Source organism: Gorilla gorilla, chromosome 1, assembly GCF_029281585.2.
Source record: "Gorilla gorilla gorilla isolate KB3781 chromosome 1, NHGRI_mGorGor1-v2.1_pri, whole genome shotgun sequence".
NCBI lineage: Eukaryota > Metazoa > Chordata > Mammalia > Primates > Hominidae > Gorilla > Gorilla gorilla.
The window spans coordinates 106,313,871-106,321,100 of record NC_073224.2 but is presented as its reverse complement, the minus strand read 5'-3'; positions in this window follow the sequence as shown (position 1 = coordinate 106,321,100).

Sequence of the window (7,230 nt, the reverse complement as noted above, 5' to 3'; positions counted from 1 at the left end):
GGCCCACGGCCCTGCCCCCTTCACTGAGCAGATGTTCACAGGCTGTGTGACAGGACCATAACTAAACAGCTTGACGTCACTTTGCCATCTTGAATTTATTCACATATTTTGAAAGGAGTGCCACCTTGTTAGCTAGCTATCAGGACTCAAAGAAGATATGGTTCTTGGCCTTGGTGAGCCCCCAAAATGCCACAGCCCAGCCTAACATTTTTAAAGCTTCACTTTTGATCCTTAGAATTCATGCCTTCATTCATTCAATATCCTTTTTTTTTTTCTTGAGACACAGTCTCCCTCTGTTGCCCAGGCTGAAGTGCAGTGGCACGATCTTGGCTCACTGCAACTTGCAACCCTCCTGGGTTCAAGCGATTCTCCTGCCTCAGCCTCCCGAGTAGCTGGGATTACAGGCGTGCACCAGCACACCCAGCTAATTTTTGTATTTTTAGTAGAGACGGGTTTTCACCATGTTGGCCAGGCTCCCAAAGTGCTGGGATTACAGGCGTGAGCCACTGTGCCTGGCCAATATCCATTTATTGAACCCCTATCTATGCACACTCTGCTAGACTTGGGGATACACAACCAGAACACACACAGCCCCTGCCCTGAGGTTGTTCACTGTCCCTGAGCCTAGCAGGTGTGACAAGTGTTGTGGTACAGGGCCCCCAGCGTGCTCTGAGCATGACAGGAACGTCCCGAGGTGGGAGTGGGGCTGGGGGCAGCACAGGTGCACAGGAGGGGCGTTGAGGTCAGAGCTTCTCCAGTAAAGAAGTAGAGGGTGTGAGCGGGCAGAGTGCGCACAAGGGTCAAGGCTGAAAGGGCCTGACTCTTTGGTGGCCTTCCTCTCAGATATGGCTGGAATGATAAGCAGGAGCTCATCACTAATGCCTCACCCGCAGGGTTTTAAGTGGATCTTGGTGCCCTGGCCCAGGGGGCACTGGCGTTTTCAAGCGGAGGATGTGTTCCAATTTGCCTTTTAAGAATGTCTAGGCCGGACACACTGGCTCACGCTGTAATCCCAGCATTTTGGAAGGCCGAGGCGGGCGGATCACTTGAGGTTAGGAGTTCGAGATCAGCCCGACCGACATGGTGAAACCCCATCTTTACTGAATTAGCCAGGCGTGGTGGTGCCCACCTATAATCCAAACTACTCGGGAGGCTGAGGCACGAGAATCACTTGAACCTGGGAGGTGGAGGTTGCAGTGAGCCAGTATCGCACCACTGCACTCAGCCTGGCCGACACAGCGCGACTGTGCCTCAAAAATAAATAAATAAATAAAATAATGTCTAGTCGGAGAGCCGGGGAGGTGGCGCGCGCCTGTAATCCCAGCCACCCAATGAGCTATGGTCTCGGCACTGCACTTCAACCTGCGAGACCCAGTCTCAAAAAGAAAAAAAAAGTTTAGTCGGCAGCCAGCCAGGCGGGACGCTGGGAGGCCAGTTCAAAGAGTGTCGTCCCAAGTGCCGGAGGGACAGAGCTGTAGCCCCCAACCTGAGCTGGACCCGAGGGTGGCGGTGACTAGGACTCTCAAGCCCTACAAAGCTGCTCCCAGGAACCCGAGGCCTCAAGGCTGGATCTGAAAGAATCGGAATGAAGACTCGGAATGAAGAGTCCCAGGGGGACAAGTCCCGTGTGACTCCGCCGCCAGGACGACCTTCCAGAAAGCGGACTTCTCCGCCCCAGTTCTAGCGGAGACGGAGAGAGTGAACCAAGAACCATCATCCTGCGCCAGCCAGGGGCAAGCGGAGCCTCAGTTGCTCCCAAACCCACGCCCGCGTCTCCTTCCTCTCCTCCTCCACAGGCTTTCATTTATTTACTTAAGTATTTTTAGCCCAGTAGCAGTTTCCAGTCCAGCGACTCCTCAGATCTTTCGCTGGCTGTCCGCCCCACCTGTCCGTCAGCACGCGAACCAATGAGCGGGTGAGGGCAGCGCTGTGCCCCGCCCCTGAGCCGGCAGCCCAGTCTCGGGAGCCCGGGGCCGCCTGGGCCTCCTGCCCGCCGCGCTAGAGTCTGGAACTCGAGAGTGACACTGCGCATGTGCAGGCGTCCTGCGCAACTCCTACGGCCTCCAGGACAGAGGAACCGGGGTAGGCAGGGGGAAAAGGCCGGCCCAGCAATTCCCTTACCCCCCGGTCCCACGTGTACCCTCCTGGCCTGGGTCGCCCCAGCCCACGGGGAGCGGGCGGAGTCCTGGCCCGCGAAGCCTTGTCACCTGGCGGGCGAATCCGCAAGCGGAGACTTGTCTTTAAAGGGCTTTGGGCCGGGCGCGGTGGCTCATGCCTGGAATCCCAGCACTTTGGGAGGCCGAGGCGGTGGATCACGAGGTCAGGAGTTCAAGACCAGCCTGGCCAAGAAGGTGAAACCCCGTCTGTACTAAAAATACAAAAAAAAAAAAAAAAAAAATTAGCCGGGCGTGGTGGCGGGCGCCTATAATCCCAGCTACTCGGGAGGCTGAGGCAGAGAATTGCTTGAACCCGGGAGGCGGAGGTTGCAGTAAGATCGCGCCACCGCACTCCAGCCTGGGCGAGAGAGGAGACTCCGTCTCAAAAAAAAAAAAAAGGGAGCGGGGGGGCTTTGGTCTGTGCAGGAGCTTCCCGGAGATGCTTTAGAGCTGCGTTTGCAAAGTGCAGCGCCAAATGCTACAGAGAGGTGGGAGTCAGAGGAGAGGACTGCGGTCCCAAACCCTAGCAGTTTAGTCTGTCGGGGAGGAGAGGAAGGGAACCCGGAGAGCACTTGTAAGCTACAGTGCTGAATATGAGGAGGTACTGAATTGAGCATCAAATGCTGAGAGTTAAAGAATTCTCCCTAGGGACCAGCCAGCTATTATCTGGAAGCAGTGAGTTTGGATAGAGCCTGGAAGCACGGGTAGCATTGCTGTTAGCAATAAAAGGTGAACGTGTTAACATTCACTGCAATTCGTTGTATATACACTATTAAAATATAACTTGCTCAATTCAGGGGCGGTGAGTAAAGTAAAGGAGTCAGAGCTCCTAATTTTTGGAGAGGCCAGGGAAAGCTTCACAGAATTCAAGCTTGAGTAGGGTTTTGTTGAAAGGGAAGGATATACAAAGCATTGAATGTATGCAAAGTTCAGCTAAAGTAAACAGTCCTTTTTGTGTTAGGCAGAGTGCTAAAAGTACTCTGGCTATAACGAAGACTACAACACCATCTTCAGGGACTTTAGCGTCTGTGGAGACTTGAACATCTAATGTTAGAAATATTCTCAGAATTCTGAGACAGCCACCTAGCCTGGCCTTCAGGGAGATCTTCCAGGAAGAGGAAATAACACAGAAAGTGTGGTATATTTAAATATACCTAGCCAGGCGCGGTGGCTCACACCTGTAATCCCAGCACTTTGGGAGGTCGAGGCCAGTGGATCAACCGAGGTCAGGAGTTCGAGACCAGCCTGACCAACATGGTGAAAGCCGTCCCTACTAAAAATACAAAATTAGCCAGGCGTGATGGTGCATGCCTCTAATCCCAGCTACTTGGGAGGCTGAGGCAGAAGAATTGCTTGAACCCAGGAGGCAGAGGTTGTAGTGAGCCGAGATTGTGCCATTGCACTCCAGCCTGGGTGACAGAGCCAGACTCCGTCTCAAAAAAAAAAAAAAAAAGGTTGAGGGCATGGTGAGGGAGGGGACTTTTTTTAAAAGCTCTTCAGGAGATAGAGTTGAGAGAACCTGTTTGCTGGTGTCTAGGGTGACTACCAAGTTTGAGGCTGTGGTAACTAAGGTAAGTGTTACAGACTGAATGTTTGTGTACCCCCAAATGCATTTGTTGAAATCCTAACCCCCAGTGTGATGGTATTAGGAGGTGGGGCCTTTGGGAGGTAATTAGGTCATGAGGGTGGAGCCCTCATAAATGGGATTAGTGCTCTTATAAAAGGGACCCCAGAGAGTTCTCTAGCTCTTCCTGCCCTGTGAGATGCAAGAAGTTGGCAGGCTGCAACCTGGCAGAGGGCCCTCACCTGAGCCTGACCATGCTGGCACATGATCTAGGACTTCTAGCCTCCAGAACTGTGAGAAATACATTTCTGCTGTTTAACCCACCCTGTCTATGGTACTTCACAGCTCATACTGACTAAGGCAGCAGAACATACAGGAGGAAGAGGAGCAGGTTTCACAGAGGGAAGACATGAGTTCAATTTTGGACTTCTCAGTAGTCGGTGTCCTCAGTGGTAGCACCTTCAAACGGAAGGTGTCAAAAGTCAAATTCTGGAGAGTTGAGTATGAATGGGAGATGAAGAAAAGGAGGCAGCACTTGTAGCCTGCTCTTAATGTATTTCTGCACTCTACACTAGCGGCCTATTACACAGGACACTTGGATGTCTCCTAGATATCACAAATTCAGCTTCAAAAATGAATTCTTCTAGGTATATGGAAAGATGTGAAGAAGAAAATATAGCAATAAGTTAGGTGGTAGGTATATGGTTGTTTACTGTACAATCTGTCAGTTTTTCTGTATTTTTGAAATTTTTCATGATAAAATATTAAGAAAAAAGTAGTGGGCCCATCCTCTTTACCCTCCAACTATTCTTCTTCCCATGTGCCCTATTTCAATAAATAGAACAACTGTTTAGTCAGTTGTTTAGGCCAGAGAATATCAGAGTTGTTAGGCCTGGGAATATCATTCTTTAGTTTCTCTCCTTTTCCCTTGTAGTCTAATCAGTCACCAAGTCTCTTTTTTTTTTTTTTTAGGATGGCGTTTCACTCTTGTTGCCCAGGCTGGAGTGCAATGGCGTGATCTCGGCTCACCGCAACCTGTGCCCCCTGGGTTCAAGTGATTCTCCTGCCTCAGTCTCCCAAGTAGCTGCAATTACAGTCATGCACTACCACGCCCGGCTCATTTTGCATTTTTTTAATAGAGACATGGGGTTTCTCCATGTCGGTCAGGCTAGTCCCGAACTCCTGACCTCAGGTGATCCGCCTGCCTCAGCCTCCCAAAGTGCTGGGATTATAAGCGTGAGCCACCGCGCCCAGCAATAGAGTTACACCTTACACCAAAGTTAGGTTATAAGTCAGTACATAAGGCCAAAATTACATAGTTAACATAACCTTTGAAAATCCCTGGCCGGGCACTGTGGCTCACGCCTGTAATCCGGGCACTTTGGGAGGCCGAGTTGGGCGGATCACCTGAGGTCAGGAGTTTGAGACCAGCCTGGCCAACATGGTGAAACCACGTCTCTACCAAAAATACAAAATTAGCTGGGTGTGGTGGCGTGCCTCTATAGTCCCAGCTATTTGGGAGGCTGAGGCAGGAGAATCACCTGAACCCAGGAGGCAGAGGTTGCAGTGAGCTGAGATAGTGCCATTGCATTCCAGCCTGGGCGACAAGAGTGAAACTCTGTCTCAACAAACAAACAAACAAACAAATTAATAATAAAAGTATGCAAAACATAAATGTATAGCTCAGTGGATGGTTATAAAATGAACCTCCTGCAACAAATGCCTAAGTCAAGCCAAAGCATCCCAGAGGCCCCCACAGTGCTGCTTCCTGATGACGCCCTCCTCCCGTGCCCATGAAGGAATCCTGCTCCCTTGATATTTAGAGTTATCACTCAATCGCTTGTTAAAACTAGTTTACCACCTAAAAATGAACCCTAAAAGCAGTCATTTCGGATTTTGTAAACAGCTTTATTGGATATAATTCGCATACCATTAATTCACCCATGTAAAATGTACAATTCAATGGTTTTTGGTATATTACATTATTAATTTTTAAAAAGTGTGGTAAAATAAATGTAAGGGCGGTGGCTCATGCCTGTAATCCCAACACTTTGGGAGACCGAGGTGGGCGGATCACCTGAGGTGGGGCGTTTGAGACCAGCCTGACCAACATGGAGAAACCCCATCTCTACTAAAAATACAAAATTAGGGCCAGGCACAGTGGCTCACACCTGTAATCCCAGCATTTTGGGAGGCTGAGGTGGATGGATCACAAGGTCAGGAGTTCGAGACCAGCCTGGCCAAGATGGTGAAACCCCGTCTCTACTGAAAATACAAAAAAATTAGCCGGGCATGGTGGTGGGCGCCTGTAATCCCAGCTACTCGGGAGGCTGAGGCAGGAGAATCAGGAGAATCGCTTGAACCTGGGAGGCAGAAGTTGGAGTGAGCCGAGATTGTGCCTGGGCAACAAGAGCGAAACTCTGTCTCAAAAAAAAATAATAATAAAATAGGCTGGCGCAGTGGCTCATGCCTGTAATCCCAGCACTTTGGGAGTCCGAGGCAGACGGATCACCTGAGTTCGGGAGTTCGAGACCAGCCTGACCATGGAGAAACCTCATCTCTACTAAAAATACAAAATTAACTGGGTGTGGTGGTGCATGCCTGTAGTCCCAGCTATTCAGGAGGCTGAGGCAGGAGAATCACTTGAATCCAGGAGGTGGAGGTTGTGATGAGCCAAGATCACACCATTGCATTCCAGCCTGGGCAACAAAAAGTGAAACTCCGTCTCAAAAATAAATAAATAAACAAATGTATGACAAAATTTGCCATTTTAACCATTTTTAAGTGTACAACTCAGTGGCATTAATTATATTCACAATATTGTACAACAGTCACCACTATCTATTCCAAAACTTTTCCATCACCCCAAACAGAAGCTCTGTAACCATTAAGCAATAACTGGCATCCCCCCTCCCTTTAGCCCCTGATAACTCCTAATATACTGTCTTTATGAATTTGCCTATTCTGGGTACCCCTTATAATGTGCCTATAATATTTGTCCTTTTGCATCTGGCTTATTTCACTTAGCATAATGTTTTCAAGGCTCATCCATGTTACAGCATGTATCAGAACTTCATTCCCTTTTATGGCTGAATCATATTCCATTGTATGTGTATACATACGATGTGTGTATATGCCACATTTTGCTTATCCATTCATCTGTTGATGGACATTTGGGTCGTTTTCATCTTTCAACTATTGTGAATAATGCACAATTATTTAATTTTGCCAATTTTTGAACTTCATAAGAATGGAATCAGAATAATTACAACATATTTTTTGTGCATGTCTGACTTTTTAAATATGCATTCATGTTATTTTATATACCTGTAGTTCATTCATTTTCTTTTCTTTTGTTTTCTTTTTTTTTTTTTTTTTTTGAGACAGGGTTTTGCTCTTGTTGCCCAGGCTAGAGTGCAGTGGTGCAATCTTGGCTCAGCGCGATCTCCGCTCACCGCAACCTCCGCCTCCTGGGATTCTCCTGCTTCAGTCTCCCATGTAGTTGGGATT